This window comes from Dermacentor albipictus, chromosome 2 (genome assembly GCF_038994185.2).
Source record: "Dermacentor albipictus isolate Rhodes 1998 colony chromosome 2, USDA_Dalb.pri_finalv2, whole genome shotgun sequence".
Taxonomy (NCBI): Eukaryota; Metazoa; Arthropoda; class Arachnida; order Ixodida; family Ixodidae; genus Dermacentor; species Dermacentor albipictus.
Genome location: NC_091822.1, coordinates 173,512,431 through 173,532,158, shown reverse-complemented (window position 1 = coordinate 173,532,158; position 19,728 = coordinate 173,512,431). Strand labels below are relative to the sequence as shown.

The 19,728-nt window shown below is 47.2% G+C and overlaps 1 protein-coding gene and 1 long non-coding RNA gene across 10 annotated transcripts in view; one reads left to right on the top strand and one right to left on the bottom strand.

Moving 5' to 3' along the window:
* The window catches only part of Eph (Eph receptor tyrosine kinase), a 785,142-nt gene that overhangs the window by 724,528 nt on the left and 40,886 nt on the right, over positions 1 to 19,728 (bottom strand). The window lies entirely within an intron of this gene.
* On the top strand, positions 17,694 to 18,840 carry LOC135900919 (uncharacterized). Its single transcript, XR_010563978.1, has 2 exons — positions 17,694 to 17,763; positions 17,841 to 18,840. It is a non-coding gene; the product is annotated as an uncharacterized lncRNA (long non-coding RNA).

The following is a 19,728-nucleotide window of genomic DNA, read 5'->3' as shown; positions in this document are numbered from 1 at the left end:
GCGTACGGGAGCGTGAGTGGGAGGGTGTAGGTGCCCCACCGTGCATGTAGACCGGTGAGGATGCGTGGGGGGGGGGGGGGGGGTTCCTACTAGACGTGGACGAGCTCGCGTCGGCGGCGAGCCGTCAGCGCCGCTGGCCTCCGCGTCAACCCGAACCCTCCTTCCCCTGTCTTCCACCCTGCCCACACGGGTGCGCGTGCATACGCAGCTATAACGCCAGGCGCCTCTGTCTTCCCTCTTGCGAGTTGGCTTAGTTTGGCACAATCCAGTTGGCAACGGTGGTCAACCCCCACCCTGAGCAGACAGAGCAGACGGGTTGGGGCGCCCTTGGGGTTGGGGGGTGAAGGGATGGGAAAGGATGCACCGGGAGAGCGCGGGGTAGGGAAGAAGAACGAGGCAGTATGTATGCAATGCGGCATGAAGGAACAGAGGCGCAGCTGCGAGTGCAGCGGTTCGGGGAACAGGTGCAGCGATCATATTTTGCTTGCTGTAGCGTTGCTGCGTTATGTTGTGGTTTGGGTTGTGTTGTAATTTTCTGTGCCATGTGCGTATGTGTAAATGTCATATCTTTCCGTGATCGAGTGCGTATTACGGTAGCGCATAACTTTCGTAGACACCGCATATAAGCAATGTGTATGTTGTTGAGGAGACAAAAGAACCATAAGATTTGATGAACTTAGATGTGGAGGCACTTGGGAAACTGACTCACTATAGTGTCCTGTTGATGTGGTAGCGGGGACGTTGGAGGATAAAAACATGTCGCTATTGAGCATTATATATTCATGTGATTGAAGTGTACCATAAATCTGTGTAATCTATATAATTGATTCTTTTATCAACTCTTCAGACCTTGATGATCTTGAAGTAAGAATGTTTCACAAAGACAAGTCGTTCAAACAGAAACTTCACCTTAGGAAAGCAAAGATTGCTAACATCTCACTTTTCATTTTTGTGCTCACAAAAGTGGAGCATGTCTTGGTGGACCGTTATGAGAATGAGCTCTCAACGTAAACGGTTACAAATCAGATCGCACCGGGTGACAAGATTCACTGCGATTACGTTATCGCTAACAGGAGCCTTGTGAAGACGTCAATCTAGTGTCATGGTACGGGGCAACGAGAAAGTTCCTATAGCCTTATTCTCAAACGGCTCGCAGCCAGTCGCCGTTACACTGATCGCTTTATGCTCGATGGCAAACATGACATGACAAAACGTTATTTCCGTAACTATTCTAACACTGTGTACTTCGGAACGGAGAGTTGTTGCACCTTTTCATTTACTGCAAAGTACTCAAACAGCAGAGAAACAATGGCACACGCTCTATGATTTACTTGCCCTTGTGCCATTCTTTCGCTTACCGTGTCCATGGATGTTTGACCTGTGTTCGACAAGACCACATTGCATTCAACTAAATACTGAACACGTGAATATATTCTCCAGGTTCTCCGAACACTGCCCTTTGAGTAACAGCTGCAGTGCTCCCAAATCCCCCGTGCTACGTTTTAGAGAGTAAAGCCCTAAGGCAAGCTCCTCAACTATCACAAATGTATCGATGAAACTACGGTCAATGTGCACTCCGTCCTCAGCCACACTGTGTACTGAGAATTTCTCAGGCGTTTTTACATCGCAGACAATGTGACGAACACAAAGACGGTCACTCCCTTCAACGCACCTCTGAGCGGATGGGCAGCCTGCAGTAAGAAGAAAATGAAACAACTGCGATGCGAGATCGAGGCGAGCAACACGGCGGTGAGAAAGAGGCGGTTTCAAATTAGGTTTATTTCCAAGATGGGACGGGAAAGCGAGGGAGAGAAAGGAGCGGGAAGGAAGCGGGCAAGCTGGAGAGGAGGCATGCAGGCCGGCAGATTGCGCACGCGGCGCCCTGCGAGGGCCTAACAATGGAGCTCCTGTAAACAATAGGGAACCGTGCTAGAGTGGTGACAACGGCGCCTGGGAAACGCGGCGCACATTTTGGCAACGCAGGAAATGTGTGCAGAGTCGAGAGAAAAAGGGAAACGCGCGACGGACAGCCGCACGGGCTCGATTCGGTCGCGGAGAGGAGGAGCGAGGCTCGGGAGGTTCTACCGGAAAGGGAAATAGAGTAGGCGTGCAAGGGGGAATGCCTCGCGGCGTTAAGTGCGTACGCCCCGCTGTATTGCAGTTAATTACGTTGAGTGCTTACGCTCCTCTAAGCTGCCGCGGAAGGTTTCGGCACTGGAACGAAACGAATGAAACTGTCAATGGCCACGAACAAACCCACCGTTAGGTCTTGTTGGGTCTTGTTCGTTAGCTCTTTCCGGTGGAAACGGTAGCGTGTCGTCATTGTGAAGAGCAGTTTTTGGCTTTAATTGGCTAATAGGCCGGAAACGTTCGAGCTCGCCAGAGTATAGGAAGCGCAAGTTTAACTAATTATTTGTGTTACTGGATAAATCGTGAGATTATAAGGTGGGAAAAAAAGTATCCTCCTCATTTTTTTCTTCTTTTCCCTAACTATTCATGACAAAAATTTTCAACGACGGAAGCACAGCAAAACTCACAAGCAAGAAAAAGAAACACAAATTAAGGAGATCGTGGTTGAAATGGCAACTATAAGTGATATCTTTCAGATGTTAAAGTTATAGAGGACAGGGACAAAGACGAATTTACTGTTACTTTCTGTTGATCGCACTATAGAACCCCCTAGAACAACACAAGATACCATATCTCGTAAGCGGCGCCCTTAAAAGAAAGTTCAACCTCAACATAACAAATTTCACCGAAGTCTCAAGCAAATTTTCTCGTAGATAAATACCAAATTCCAAGGGAACTTGCCAAAACAGCGCATTCCGGAGCGCTCACACCGAATTTAAACGCCCGGAAGAAACTCAGGCCCTATCAAGTCATTCCCTGTCTGCCCCGTGCCATTCGGATATTCACTCCTCCGACTTGTCACGCATTCCTAGCTGGCAGAACTCTGCCTTCAGCCACTCTTCCAAATTTCTCGAGAGACTTTCGAGTTAAAGCATTGTCAAAGTTCATCCCCGCAGCGCGATTCCGGCGTCGATTCGGAAACACTTCCGGCGTCACGTTGTTTTTTTCGCCCCGCTTTCATTAGATTAACGCAGCGCCGAACGTTGCGCCTCTGAGACGTTGCGAGCCCGACGCCGAAGACGACGGCGACAATCGAGATAGGCGAAATCTCCGAGGAGTAAACAACGCGTTTGACGGCCGCTCCGAGAATGCGAGTCACTTTCTTTCTTTTTTCTTCTTTAATGTTTGTTGTTCGGAACGCAGTGTGCCACTATCCTGCCAGTTAGTTGCGCTATTAGAAACCGTGACAGCAGAGCGACCGTTGCGCTATTCTGGTGAACTGAACCCGCAAACTTGAACTTGATGCAATTCAGATAAGTTCATGAGAAGACTCCGATGGCAATTATAATGCATACTATATAGCGCTCCCTTCTGTTGAAGGTATGACGACCTTACTGCACCCGACGTGCATGCGTTATGAGCGGCTCATTAGTTGTATGTATTCGTTGTAGCACGCAGATGATTGTAGCATGCAGTTTTATTAACTTTAGCCTGAGTACCCACCTTTGACATTCATATGTACACTTTATTTTACACGCAGCACAGTAGCAACGGCAAACTTCCTACACAATCTACTCACAAGAAACATATTGTTTTTAGATCTCAGTGTCTTTTGCGACGACTTAGCCAACGCCGATAATGCCTCCTGGAATTTTTCTGAATGAACTTGCTCGAACCAGTCACGTAGCCGTTTGATACTTACTGTCCCGCGCTGCCAAAAGAAGGTGGCGGAAGAACCACCACAATTTCTTTGTTGCGCGCCTTTTTTTTTTTTGCAGTATCCGCACAGCTCAATCTTTCAGCGTTTTTAAACCTTTCTCGTGATGGGGAATTTTTTATAGTAGAACTTGACGTAACATACGTAATATCGTAGAACTGACTCAAAGTCGTAAAGAGTGCCAAAAATTCTGAAGGGTAGGCAGGTACGCAAACAGCGAAGAGATCGCTTTTCGCGCATTTGGAGAGCAATCATCTCCATCGGCGGGATCATGTTCTTTTTTTTTTTTTCACTCGTGCGACCGATCATGATGATAATGCTTGTCTCCGAAATTCCGTTGTGACGAAACATGTTGCAAGAGCGGAAGAGAGCCCTTACCTGATATTCACGAAGCGTTCGCGGCGCGATATGTCACCCGTATTCTTACGCAACGTCATCGCTTTCAGCCAACTGAACTCTAGAAGGTGCTTCGCAGAATATTCATTTGCGTAAAACAGATGCAAACACAAAACGCAAAGCAGGAGGCTTCAATTACCATGCGAACGACGACTGAAATGGGCGAAACTGCGCTTTCGCAACACTAATTTCCCGTGCCGGTTCACATCGAAGCCCGGGTGGAGCTTTCTTTGCTTCCATCTAATTGACTTCTTTCTTCTTTTTTTTTTACTTCGCTGCGTCATTGACTCACTCTTGAAGGCCTCGTTCGTCAGCGAGCGGTCGCCCACTTGAGCCCCCTCCCCACCCTTTTTCTCGACTTGAGGATTAAGGAAAGCGAGTGGGATAAAAGAGGGAGAAAAAAAAAGATTTGCTCCTGTTTTGGCTTCTGCGAGTGGCTCGATGCGATGTAATCCATTCGGAGACCCTTCAACGCGTCAGTCAACGCGCGAGGCTTCAGAGTGTTTCTCTCCCGCGGGGTTCTAACCCTAACCTCTCGGTAGGCTCATCGCTCAACGTGCGCGCGCGCCTGAGTCACGCTCGATCGCTCTTCGCGACTTTGAAGTTGCGCAAAACTCTTTGCTTGGCTCGACTTTGTAATTAATCCTCCGGCTTTAGAGCCCGTCATTTTCCTGCATTCTTATTCTTTGCTTACTTGGCGTTCAGGGGCCGAAAGTAAATTTAATAAAAATAAGATCGTGAGAGAATCGTGCGGTGTGACCTCTTTTTTTATCTCGCAAGGTGATCAATCAGGTACTGTTTACCCCGGTTGATAAAATATCCGTAATTTATGTGTGGTTACGCGTAAAAATCGTCGATACGGTTGTAAGCTCGGCCTTAGGCTAGTTGGCGGGGCAGACGCTGCTTAGTAACGAAGGGGGCGGATTCTCGCTTTAAGTTCGTGAACGCACTTGGGCTGAACCTAAACACACACACAAAAAAAATATCTGTTTCTCAGTTTCGATTCCCTGTAACGAGCGTATGAATTGCAGATTCAAAGCTAAGTAACTTTATCTAGAATACAGAAAAGGCTCGAAACAAACTCTTTCGGGAGAGCTTATAGGCGAATACCCAGCCAAATCCTTCTTGCTTCGCTATAAGAGATGCTAAAGGACATTAGCAACAGGAAGCGATGCGGCAAACTCAATACTTAACCCTTGGGTGCAGTACAAATGACCTGGAAGATCCAAATGCGTTCAAAGCAGCCCGCAGCCAAGCAGATCAGTCTCCCTTCAGCTCAGCGATATAGGCAAGAAAAGCTGAAGGAAGTCATTAGGCGGCTATACCGACGTTCGTGCGCGATTTAGCTCAGGGTGACATGTTAATGGAGGAAGAGTTCGCGCACTTGCATTTAAGGCAGTCGTATTCACTCAAAAGTTAGATATTATAGTAAATATGTGTTTCTGGTTTCAGTTATTCTGAACCTGTAAATCGAGACTTCAAGTATAGACTTTAGCTAGATCAGCTGTTGTGCGTTACAACAAGCTAGATCGGCTTCTTGCACAGAAAAACCATGTGGTCTTCAGTCTTCTGTTCTTTTTGTCTTGTTTATCTGTGCCACGATGGCTTTACCACGTTCGATGCGTATGGAAAACATGCCTTATTCACCTTTTACAGCGAAGCTGTATATGGCTAGCCGATTCGGCCGTCCATCTGTTGCCTGTACGCCAAGAACTCCGGCACAACTCTATGCACATGCGCGAAAAAAAAAGAAAGAGAGAGAGAGAGAGAAAGAGACCCGCGCGATTTGCTGCGTCAGTGGTGAAGTCGTTGCTCTTCGTCGAAGCCGAGCGCGCACGCAGCAGTTTCTCTCCGGCTCCTAAATAGGTAGGCTACGCGTCATACGTACGCCTGAGGAGCAGCAGCTTTCGATCAGCAATTGTGCGAGCCGTGCCGGGAACGAGCCCTTCTACACTGTGCCGATGCTGCAGCCCGGACGCAAGAACAGGCTCGTGCAGCCAAGCGCAAGCAGCAATTGCGTACTGTTGCTATTGTCAGCACGTCCCACGTTCCGTGAGGTCCATCTCAGCGCTGACTACCACTTCTGCGGAGTCGGGGGTCCATGCTGTCAACGAAGTCTCCATCAATGGTGCCGTGCCAGGTGCCGGGAGAAAAGGTTCCGAGCAACGTTTTAAAAGAATGAAGAAAAAGGAACATATTCAAGAAGCTACATAGTTGAGATTACAAAACGGCTTCAACTAGCTAAATAGTTGAGATTACAAAACGGCTCCAACTATAGGAGCACACTATGGTAGCGTCTTATCATGTCCGAGTCGCACTGTTTCCGAGCCTCTTCTATGCCATCTGGATCCGCTTTTTATACTTGCGTCATCATTGTTCCTGGTTTCCACCAATCCGGCGTCAGGATCTAGATGGCGTCAGGAGACCAATCCCAGCGTCGGTGAGCTGGTTGCCCCATAGAGAAAGAACTTTGTGGTTGCCCCTTTCAGTGCGCCCGGTCGGAAACGCACGCCCCTCCCTGGGTATCAAGAAGGAAAGTCGGAGGAACGCACGCTGACTCCGATCTCCGGCGTGGTCATGCAAATTTTGGCTGCTGACAGGCGTGCAAAGTCGTAGCCTTGCACCGACCTTCACTCCGGCGTGGACAGGCCAATTTGGGCTGCTGACAAGTGTGACGAATGGAGGCGTGACTACTGCGTGTCGCAGGTGTAGCATCTCCCCCGATCTGGAGGGCCGCCGGGCACAACAGTACCGAGGATCTGGCAGCTTACCAAGCCGTCGTTTAATGAACCGTCGGGATTAACCCAGTGATAAATACTGGGGCCGCACGTTCCAACTTCGCTGGCTAACCGTCTGTACGGAATGCTTGGGATAGGATTGTTAACGCGAAAGCTTTAATGAATCCATGTCGTAGAAAATCCAGTGTCGGCGTTCTGCGTTGCCGCCTGGCGTCGGACGTAGTGTCGGCAAAAAAAAAAAATACATTTTCGGGCCACCCATACCCAGGCACTCCACGTGACGCAAGGAATTCACTGAAGTAATTGAATTTCTCATGCTACATTGCGCACAAAAATCGTAAACTACGACTTGCACACAACCTACAGACATGATGGCTCTCGGTTTGTAATTTGACTATGCAAGAAAACATAATTCTGGTACGCGAAAACTCAAGGAAACCCTATTTCCAGCGTTTCTACCACTCACAGACCGGCCGCGGGTATGGGGCACGGATGTCTTGCAATGGGGCTCATGGAGCGGCGCGCCCGGTTTCTTGCAATACCTCCAGCTGGCGCTCGCCTCCGTCGCATCGCGGTCCACGCAAGAGGCCGCGTCTCTACCACAAAGCCCGCCTTAGTGCATAGCGTTTGCGGCCAGCGTTTTCCGGTAAACATTGCGGTTACATACGCTCCAGTTTCCGGGAAGCGTGAGAAGCATTCCGGGATTTTTGAATGATATCGCGTTCCACTCTTAAAGGCGAAACTTAAGCGTCCTCCACTTTTCTTTTTTTTTGCAGTTCTTTGGACCTGTGTTTGTGCATGTGCGTTCCACGGTGGTCTAACTATACAAACTCGTTAGAGTTCCGCCTGCTGCCGTATGGCTCTGCGCGCGGGCCGTTACAGTCTGAACTTGGAAGCACTGTACATCGCGACAAATGAGCGAGCGGTTGGTTACGTTTAGGCAGGCGCCGCAGCCCTGCATAGACCCATGATACTGAATATTGTTACGCGGACGTGGGATGAAACACTGAAGACTGTTCACAATGTATACTTACAAAAACAACTGCAGCGCTGGTCAGTTGAGCCGAAAGCTCGAAACCCAGGAGCAGTTAGTCTTGTTCATCGGGGCGCCCGCGCGCATCTTCCAAAAGAAACACGCAATATGCATGTAGCCTTCCCGGCGGCAGAAGCACCGTCTCGGTGCGTTTAGATACCGGTTTCAACAGCTGATTAATAAGGCTTGAGGCGTGCGACATGCACAACGTCAGTAAAATGCGTCAGTGGAAGAACTGGCAAACTGAGCAAGTTGGTGCGTGGTTAGGAACGAGCGAAGGAACAAAGATGACTGAAGAATGCCGGACAAATGCTAGTGCTGGACAAGCGCTAATGCTGTGTTCTGCAGTCTGTTCCTTCGCGTGCTCCTATCCTTGGAAATGAGAACCTACGCTGCCGGTTCGTCACCCTGGGAGGGGGAAAGGGGCTAACGGATGAAGTTAGCTCACTGATCTAGTTAGCACAGTCAGTATATGCCGAAGGTAGGCCCGTCAACAAAGTTTTCTATCCAAGTGCGACAGACCTTCCCGAGAGCACGCCCTAACCAGAACAGGCGTAATTGTCGCCAGTCCCCTTCCGCATTTTTGCACTCCGATCACGCGGTCGCGCTTTCCACACGAAGGCGCTCGTTGACGCTGATATGGCACGACCACACGCGAAATTTCATTACATCGGGGTGGAAATGGAATTGCTGCTCAACTCGACTCGTCTCCACATCAAGGCATAATTTTTTACCGTAGGCGCATCCCACTCAGCTGCCATTTGCGCACGCTCCGGTTATAGTGGATTCGCCCAAACGCAATATAACCACCGAAACGAGGCCGAGAAAGAAGCTCGTTTCTTTAGGAAAGGTGGTCGTTCGGGTGAATTGTACGCCGCGAGTTTCGAAGCGATAACGCTCGCGCGAGCACTCTGCGTGACTGTCCGGTGGGACGGCAAAGTGCGCTAGTTCCGCGGTGCCATCCATTCTCGTCTTAAAGTTAATTTGCAGAAGCTAGGTTACCCTTGGTTTGCAAAAAAAAAAAAAAAAGGCCTCAACGCAGGACTAAGTTTACGTGTGCGCGCACGATACCCGCAGAGAAGGGGGGTTTGATGACAGTGCGGGCGGCGATGACTGAGATCGTGGTGCGCTGTTACGCGCGAGCCTGAAATTTGACACGCTCGCTCATAGTTCGCGCACGGAGAAACTAACAGCGTCTTACTTGCCTCTGAAATAGCTGCACTATGCAGGACGCAAGCGAAGTCTAGCGACAGTCTATTTCGAAGCTAGCAGCGGAACCACGGTGCCAAAGCCGTTGCAGAGATAGAGGTGAAGAGAGTGCGGCTTGGAGGTTAACCGAAAAGCCATCTGTGACAGTGTGCATATGTTTTTATTTGTTTCATTTATTGATGTTATTTCTGTATATTCATGACACAAACAGACGTTGTGAGAAAGCCAACGCAGAAAGTTGCCAAGTTTTCTATTATCCACAAGTAAATCAACCAATCATTTGGCAATCCACTTTACATACGAGTAAGATAGAAGATGAATATGAGAGGAAGAGAAGGTTCCTGAGCAAATGCGCGCGCAAAAGAAGGGGGGGGGGGGGAATCATGGGGTCGAAGCAAATTTTGCACGAGCCTGTTAAATTAACGTTACCGCAATAGCACCTTCAGAGCAATATGCATCTGTGTTGTATTATCGAGACTGTCAATAAAGGCCGGTCCTTCATTTGTATTTATGCATAGGCCATTAACGGTCTCTGCATCAAGTTTATCATACCCTATTTCAAAAAAAAAAAAGATGACAACACGCGCGAAGCACGACGTATCACGTGAATTCATCCGCACAATCGACGATCAATTAAGTGCCGCGAATTTCATTGTATATGTTATTGTACCAAACCTATACCTCTTCGATGAAACCACTGAGTAAGATACACAGGAGCGCCGGCTTTTCTATTTTGCCGTGCATTCCGTGCCCATCCAACTAGACGACGTCTCGGCGTTTGGTACACAGATTACTCATTCGCTGCCCTTTTTCCTCTTTACCAACTGTGGTGGTGATCATCGTCACCGTGATCATGATGACATTATAAGCTAGCGTTGTGCCTAACTGCCTTAATTCGTTAACTATGCCTGCAACAATAACGCCCCATTCACTTCCCTGCTTATTTCTTCTATTTCTTTTTCAGCTACTATTCTAAACGTCTCTTGCTTATCTGGACCGTTGAATAGTCAACGTTTATATCAGCTTTAACGCATACCACCTCTGGACACTAGACGTTCCTAGAACGTTCTGGCCAGATGAATAATTAGCATTCTATTGCAATGTGCTGAGTCATCTCCAGCGTTTTCTTTTCTTCTTAATTTTAGTGTTCAACGCTCAAACGCTCTTGAGAAAGTGAAAAAAGAAAGACTTTACGAAAAGGCTGAAAATGACCTATCGAACTATTACCCGGTTGCTGTACTGATTCATTCGCACTCGTTGTCTATTCAGAAGGATATTGCCTTTTTTTTACTTTCTTCAAGCATAAATTCCGATTAGGTAAGCTTAACAAAAGCAAAGCCCACGCTGACTTGTCACAACTACATATATCCCGTTTTTCCAATGCCATTATTGTGGCACTGGGGAAAAAATGTCAAATCCGCGAGAGGGAACAAAAAAACAAGAATAAAGGCGGGGAAAAAGACTGAGGGTGGGTTAAGGTTAGTGGGAGCTGTATACGCTTCGGATACTATAACTATTAACTATGCTAATGTGAAATATTTCACACTTAGGCCAAACGAAGACTGAGTACGAAAACTTCCTACCTGCTGGCAGAACTTCAAAACAAAAATTGTGTTCAATGAAATTTCTTCTTTTTTTTTTTTCTGCTCATCGCAATAGCTCCACGTCTACATGTGGGATACCTTATAGAGAGAAAATTAAGCGACGAATTTGTTTCCATAACCAAGTGCTTTCGTACTCGGGCTATACATAAAACGCAGCTAAACTCAAATATTCCCGGAGCTATTTCGCTGAAGCAGTACCACATGCAGAGCCATATCAATAAAAGACCTCGGGAACTTCGTTCAGTCGTCGCTCTATGGAAACATGATGGTCTTTAGGCTGTGGGATCAAAAAGAGGGAGGGGAGCTTCCCGTTAGGCGCGTAACCGGAATGTATTGGCTCCCATTTGAGCCGCCGCCATCCCTTTGCCTTCGTAGGCCTGCGTGGCTCTACTAGACCGGAACCCATTCTGCGTATATATAGGTGACATCCCATCTCCCTGCTTCTCCACGGGTGCCCATGTACTTTGTCCTTATACAGGCAGGAACACGAAACATTTACCGCGCCCGGCGCAGACTGAGAGCGGTGGCGTCTGCGCATGTATTTCGGAAGCCACAACAGGCAATACTTTGAAACGGCTGACGAGGACCACGTTGCGTGCATCACGAACATTTTTTTTTTTGAAAAGATGGTGGCATCTGCTGTAAGAGCCCGCCGCTGTCATAGAAAGTGGGTTCATAGCCGGCGAAATCACTTGTCTGCCGATATCTCTATTACTTTTGCCGACTGTTATTGTTTCGCGTAGTACACTTGTTTTCGCGAAACTTATAGCAGCCCGAGGTGGTACTTTTGTGCCAGCGACCATTACGAACCTCTATGTCTCTTAGTTTGTGTGTGTTTGACATTAAGAATTTGAATTTCCCTCTCAGATGCAACAAACTTCATTAAAATTGCCCTAGCACTTATCTCAGAAAAACGATTCTGCATTTTAAATATATTTCAATAGGCGGCATATATAAAGCTTCCCCTTAAAAGGAAGCTTTAGCTAGGGTGCTCCTATCTAAATACATCTGAAAGGAGAATTCGTTTTACTCGGCAACCACTATACCAAATTTCGCGAGGTTTGTTGCATTTGAAAGAAAAACTTAGAGTCTAGAGACTGTTGGTTACGAATTGTTTATTTAGTTCGTCATTTTTTTATTAAAATTGGCAATAATTAAAAATTTTCAAGAAATGAAATTATCAAGTTTACAACTCTGTAACTCAGCAATGAAAATATTATAACAATTCTGTGAATTGTATCTATTAGCACATATAAAGCGGAAGAAATTGATATGTTACACATGACTGTAAAAAAATACAGCTTTGCAGAACCCTTATAAACAATGTAATAAATTCACGCAAGATATGAAATGACACATCGAATTTGTACATTTTTAATGATGTATTGAATGCCGTTTACAGAACCCGGATATCTGGTCTTGATGCAAAGCTACTTTTTTGTAAAATTCATGGTTTTATTTTTTTCAAACTTTCATATTTTTGAAACTCTTTTTAACAAAATTCACGCCTTAAATCGAAATTCCGATTCCTACAGCCAGTAGAATTTAACTTTCTCTTTCAAATGCAACTTTCATCAAAATTAATTCCGGGACTATCTCAGAAAAGCGTTTTTGTGTTTTACATGTATTCGAATAAGCCGCATATATATGACTTGGGCACGAGCTAAAGCTTTCTCTTAGGAGGAAACTTTCTGTTGTATTTGAATAGGCCGCATCGGAGTTGGGCCCGAGCTACAGCTTCCTCTTAAGACGAAACTTTCTCTTAAGCTTTCTCTTAAGCTTCCTCTTAAGAGGAAGCTTTACCTCAGACCGAACTCCTATGTGGCTTATTAAAATACATCTAAAACGCAAGAACGCTTTTATGAGATAACCCCAGGACAGATTCTAATGAAATTTGTGGCATTTGAGAGAGAAAGTTAAATTCCAGTGACTTCTGCAAGCGGAATCCAGATATAGGGGCTGAAATTTGTTAAAATAATTTTTAAACATACTGCCGCCTCAACTCTGGTTGCGGCGCACGCGAGCTCTCCTTTTCAATCCTCCCACATATTATCAGGCATGCGACGCCACTGGCGAAACGAGCCTAGGCGAGCGAAACGACGAGGAACGTGGTGTGACGTCATGTGCCTCCTCGGAGCGCGGCCACAGCGGAATCGCAAGTTAGCGGCCAGTAAAGCTTTCGCTTTAAAATCTATCATTTAGCGTATCATCTAGCGTATCATCTATCATCTAGCGTATCATCTAGCGTCGTCGTCTTCCACAGCTGGTCGTTGGCGCCCCTCAGCGCTACCGCGCGAACGCGCTCGTGCCAGTGCTCCCGCGTTCGTCGGCATCATCAATAAGTAAATATTCAATCAATTAATTGATTAATAATTTATTGGTTGATTACGCAACACGAAGACGTAACCAACAATTGAGAAATACATTCATGAACAATTGGGATTTACCCAGTAATAAGCACCCGGGCCGCACGTTTCAGCTTCACTGGCTAACCATCTGTACGGAGTGCTTGGGCTGACAGTTTTTTTTTTCTTCATAAAAACAAAAAAAAAATACATACATTTCTCACGCCACTGCATTTCTTTTTATGTAATCGCTGACAATCTCTCAAAGATAAAACATTTCATTCGTCTCCTCATCTTCTTCCCCCCGCGGCGCGAGCTCAACGGGGCACGTGCTACATTCGAACGCGTCGGCCAGAAAATTACCAGTCGCGTCCACGTCATAGTCTGTCCACGTTCACAGTCAGTAGCACCTGCCTGTGTAACACGGCTGCTGGCCACACCAAGGCTACGACTAACGAGAATACGCTTTTCCTCAGCGACAGGTGAGCTGCATCATGGAAGAGCAAAGGCCACTTGACTGGCCCAAGCTGCCTACCAAAAGTGACGAAGAGAAATCTACGCCCAGGTCAGATTTACGCCAAGTCGCGGAAAATTTCAATGCCGAGGATTCCGAAGTTGCATGCGTGACTGCTGAGAAGGCGGGTGAATTCAGGTCAGCCAAAAGCGATGCAGTTGTCAAGTATCCGGAAGCGCAGGAACGTCCACCTCCAGACCTCGCATCCAAAGAAGCGACGTCATTCGAGGAGGCACTTGCAAAGCATCCAGAAATCTTATACGAAGTCTACTGTAAGCATTTCAAGAAACTGTCTGCGATTCAGAGCCAAGTCTGGTCAACCCTGCGCAAAGGTCACCACCTTACTGATACTGCACAAACGGGTACAGGCAAGACACTGGCATTTCTCTTACCTGCTGGCTTGGGCCACTTCGACAGCCAGGATCTTCAAAGGCAAGAGTAGAAAAGTCCATCATGTCTCGTTATAAGCCGGACATGCGAACTAGACCAGCGGATAAAGTGGGAAGCGACGAAATGCAGAGGGGTCAAGTCCGTGCGCATTTATGGAGGTGGCAGTCGGCGAGAGGAGATGGACGCTCTCCAGCAGTGTGGATGTAGACGTCGCCACTCCTGGCCGGCTCGAGGACCTCGTGTGCACGACCTTCAGTATTATGGATGAAGCGTACCACATTCAGGACGTGGGCCGTGAACTGGAGATCCGGAAGATTGTGTTGAACGTCAGGTCGGACCGCCAAACCATAATGACAAGTGCCACATGCCCAGAAGGCCTGCACCGTCTGGCTGGACAGTTTACGAACAATACGTTCGAGGTGTTCATCGGCTCATATTGCAGCCCGGAATTTTCTTTTTTAGTCTGCAATCATTTGTCAGAATAGTTTCCCCCGTATTTACCTATGCTACTGTTTATATTTATTTGCGTTTCTTTGTTATAGCGTGAAGTCCGCATGTTCTTCATTAAATATTTATGGGAATTACTTATGGCGTTGTGTATTTCTTCTCACTTATAATAAATGTCATGGCTGGCTTCTCAATATTACAGGATAAAAACAATCATGTTCGCGTCGTTCACTGCGTCGTGGTATGCGCACAGCTGCTCAGATGGAACGCTCGTGTCACCAGTGGAAACAAGAACGCTGCCTCAGGCTCCGGCCGCGGTGGCGCAGGCAGAGTCGCTCGAATTGAGCGTAGGCGGTGCGTCCACTTGGCTGCGCGCTTTTGTGGCTGAACTCGGTGGGTGTGCGTCTCTCGAAACCACGAGCGGCCCGCGCATGCGCGTCATACAACGCGAGAACGCCAACGGCGACGCCAGCGCGTCTGGCGAGTCTGCGTAATTGCTACCGCAATAAAATAAGGAGGCCGTTTCGTAATCCCACCATCACATTCAGTTTGCGTTTTTGTGTCGAATACCTATAAATCCGATGAAATGTCGAAGAGGGAGGATAATAGACTAAATCCCAGTCCTTCAATACTTTTTTGAAGTACTGTCACTATACCTTATATCTGTTTGCATTGTTCTCTCTTTGAAAGATAAATGTATAAGATGTCATTCCTGGCAGACGTATAGGACGCTAAAATTCACCTTTCCTCGCGTTAAAGGGCAAGGGAGGCTCTTGTGATCGCTTTTCAGGAGTCAAATTTGAGATATATATAATTAATTACACCAAGTGGAAAGTGGAAGTAAAAGCTATAATCAATGGCTGCAGGCGAACCTGGAAGGCTATCCAAATGGAAGCGTACCGGAATATCCGGATGAAGAGTACCCTCGAGCTTACGTGAGAGTCGAATCCATGACGTTTGTTGTTACGACGATTTAAGGCACAGCTAATTAAGATATAGTTAAGACACTCGAACCCACGATCTTCGGTAGGAGTCGATCCCTCGAGCTTATGTGAGGGTCGCACTCACGACGTTTGTTGTTAAGACGAATTAAGGCACACCTAATTAAGATATAGTTAATTAGGACACTGGAACCCACTACCTTCGGCTAGAGTCGAAGCCTCGAGCTTATGTGAGAGTCGAATCCACGTGGTTTGTTGTTAAGACGAATTAAGGCACAGCTAATTAAGATATAGTTATTTAGGACACTCGAACCCACGACCTTTCCTGGGAGTCGAACCCTCGAGCTTATGTGAGAGCCGATTTGCACGACGTTTGTTGTTAAGACGAATTAAGGCACAGCTGATTAAGACATAGTTAATTAAGACACTCGAACCCACCACCTTCGGTGGGTGCCGCTCCCTCGACTGTTGGTGGGAGTCGAACCCACGACTATTGGTGTTAATAAGTGCGAAGTTAAATTAGGCACAATTAATTAACGTAGCATCAATTAAGGCCCTCGAACCTACGACTTTTGGTAGGATAAAACAAGTAATAAATGGCTGTGGCTTAGGTAAGGTTAAGCCCAGGATGCGAAGCATACTAGCCTTTATTTTAGTTGTTGAACCACTGTTTAGCCTGGTGAACTGCTGTTGCTTGGCTATATTTGGTTCGGCTAGACGAAGAAACAACTCATGCATTACTGCTTCGCCTTCAAGAGTGGAACGCGACAGCGTTCCCGTCGACCCGCCAAGGGGTGTAAGACAATGGGCTACAGGGCAGCGACTACGCGCCCCGCATTGGACGCGGTGAGCGTCGAGCAAAGCAGCGTTCGGCGCGGCAACGAAATGTGCGCCTGAGCAAGAGACGCACGCCTTAGAAACAGCTCGTTTCTAAGGCAACACCGCATTCACTAGAGGCGCTTTTGTACCGCTTTGAAGCATCGTACTCGTGGCTCAGTGGTAGCGTCTCCGTCCCACACTCCGGAGACCCTGGTTCGATTCCCACCCAGCCCGTCTTGCAAGAGTTGAGCCAAAGCCACTTCTCCTCTGTCGTGACGTCACGGTGTCACGTGGTTTCAAGGCGACACCGCCGCGCCTGAGGAGCTGGGTTGAGCTCTCGTAATATGCTTCGCATAAAAAAGTGACAACGCATTCGAATGAGAATGTCAAGCAATTTAATGAATGTGTGTTTAGCGTGCAGGCTTTCGCTTTCGCCCTCTTTGGCGTATGCTAAAGTGTTCATGATTTTTTTTTTCGTGTTCTTCTGCCCGAGTGGCACATATACACCGTGGGGCTTCGCCACATTGATGTTGATTCGATTTCAACCGCGCCTCCACTTCGCTTTGTCGTTTGAAGCCATTCGCCTTACGCGCGCGAACCCCTCACGAGTCGTCGATGGCGAGACAGCACAATGGCGATGGTGGATATGTGCCTACGACGTAGTATATAATTTATGTGTGCTTGTGTACCGAACTTCCGTATTGTTATCGCAAAATAAAATATTTAGTCATACCTTCATGTAAATATGACCGCTTGCGAATGTCCCGAGTACCTTCACACTCTTCTTGTATACTTCTGTTCTCGGCCCCGCCTTTAGGACTGTATCGGTGACGCTAGCGATCAACTAACACTACTTCTAACACTTCGGGAACCTGTGAAACGGAAAGGGTGCGAGTTTGCACCGACTTTGTCCTATAGGGCAGTTAAACTACAACTCCACGACGACAGTTTTAGGGGCTTTATGGCAGGAAGCTCTATGGCCACAATACTTGCTACAAGGATGGGCGGCGCATACTGTAAGCACACATAGCAACGCGTTTTTCAATTTGTTATGCAGTGATGCTGTTAACGCTATTTCCCCCAGTATCGTGTCCGCGTGTGGCAAAAACTATCATCATCACGATTGGCTTCAGCGTCGTCGTCGTCGTCGTCATTAATTTAATAATTAACAATTTAATTAATTATGAAACACGAAATCGTAACCGATAATTGATACATAAATTAATGAACTAGCTAGATTTACCAATGATAAACACCGGAGCCACACGTTCCCGCTTCGCTGGTTAACAATCAGAACGGAGTGTTTGAGCTGAAAGCTTTTTTTTTTCTTCTTCATAAAAAACAGCAAATACATACATTTCTCATGGCACTGCGTTTCTTTTTATGTAATCGCTGACAATCTCTCAAAGATAAAACGTTTCATTCGTCTCCTCATCTTCTTCCACCCGCGGCGCGAGCTCAGCGGATCACGCGCTACATTCGAACGCGTCGGCCAGAACATTGCCAGTCACGTCCACGTCATAGTCTGTCCACATTCACAGTAAGTAGCACCTGCCTGTGTAACACGGCTGCTGGCAACACCAAGGCTACGACTAACGAGAATACGCTTCTCCTCAGCGACAGGTGAGCTGCATCATGGAAGAGCAAAGTCCGCTTGACTGGCCCAAGCTGCCTACCAAAAGTGACGAAGAGAAATCTACGCCCAGGTCAGATTTTCTCCCAGTCGCGGAAAATTTCAATGCCGAGGATTCCGAAGTTGTATGCGTGACTGCTGAGAAGGCGGGTGAATTCAGGTCAGCCAACAGCGATGCAGTTGTCAAGTATCCGGGAGCGCAGGAACGTCCACCTCCAGACCTCGCATCCAAAGCAGCGACGTCATTCGAGGAGGCACTTGCAAAGTATCCAGAAATCTTATACGAAGTCTACTGTAAGCATTTCAACAAACTGTCTGCGATTCAGAGCCAATTCTGGTCAACCCTGCGCAAAGGTCACCACCTTACTGATACTGCACAAACGGGTACAGGCAAGACACTGGCATTTCTCTTACCTGCTGCCTTGGGCGACGTCGACAACCAGGATCTTCAAAGGCAAGAGTGGAAAGGTCTGTCATGTCTCGTCATAATCCCGACACGCGAATGAGACCAGCAGATAAAGTGGGAAGCGACGAAATACAGAGGGGTCAAGTCCGTGCCCATTTATGGAGGTGGCAATCGGCGAGAGGAGATGGACGCTGTCCAGCAGTGTGGTTGTAGACGTCGCCACTCCTGGACCTCGTGTGCACGACCTTTATTATTATGGATGAAGCGTACCACATGCAGGACATGGGCCGTGAACTGGAAATCCGGAAGATTGTGTTGAACGTCAGGTCGGACCGCCAAACCATAATGACAAGTGCCACTTGCCCAGAAGGCCTGCACCGCCTGTCAGAACAATTTACGAACAATACGTTCGAGGTGTTCATCGGCTCACACTGCAGCCCAGGATTTCATTTTTCGTTTGCAATCATTCGTCACAATATTTTCTCGTGTATTTACGTATGTTACTGTATTTTTTAATTTGCGTTTCTTTGATATAGGGCGAAGTCTGCATGTTCTTTATTAAATGTTTATGGGTATTATCTATTGCGTTTTGTATTTATTTTCACTTATACTAAATGGCGTGCCTGGCTTTTCAATATTAAAGAATAAAAAAGACAGGTTCGCGTAGTTCACTGCGTCGTGGTATATGCGCATAGCTGCTCAGATGTAACGCGGTTACGTGTGCGCGCCGAACGCTCGTGTCACCAGTGGAAGCAAGAACGCTGCCCCAACCTCCGGCCGCGGTGCCGCAGATAGAGTCGCTCGATTTGAGCGTGAGGGTGCGTCCACATGGCTTCGCGCTTTTGCGGCTGAACTCGGTGGGTTTGCGTCTCTCGAAACCACGCGCGGTCCGCGCATGCGCGTCATACAACGTGAAAGCGCTAGAACGCCAACGGCGGCGCCAGCGCGCCTCGAGCTCCTGCATAATTGCTATCGCAATAAAATAAAAAAAGGCATTTTGTAATCCCACCATCACATTCAGTTTGCGTTTGGGTGTCGAATACATATCAATCCTATGAAATGTCGAAGAGGCCTAAACCCCAGTCCTTCAGTACATTCTTGAAGAACTCTCACTATACCTTATATATGTTTGCGTTGTTCACTATTGGAAAGATAAATGTGTAAGATGCCATTTCTGACAGACGTATAGAACGCTAAAGTTCTACTTTCCTCGCGTTAAAGGGCAAGAAAGGCGCGTGCGATCGCTTTTCGGGAGTAAAATTTGAGATATAATTCATTATATCAAGTGGAAGTAAAAGCTAGAATCAATGGCTGCAGGCGAACCTGGAAATCTATCCGAATTCCGCCAACTAACAGTGTTCCAGCAGCCAACAATGTTCAGTTTATAGGTTGCATTGAAGTTTGAGATTCAGGTATAGATTTCTATTATTATCGCAGTGGCTTCATGCACCCAAACGTATTGCAGG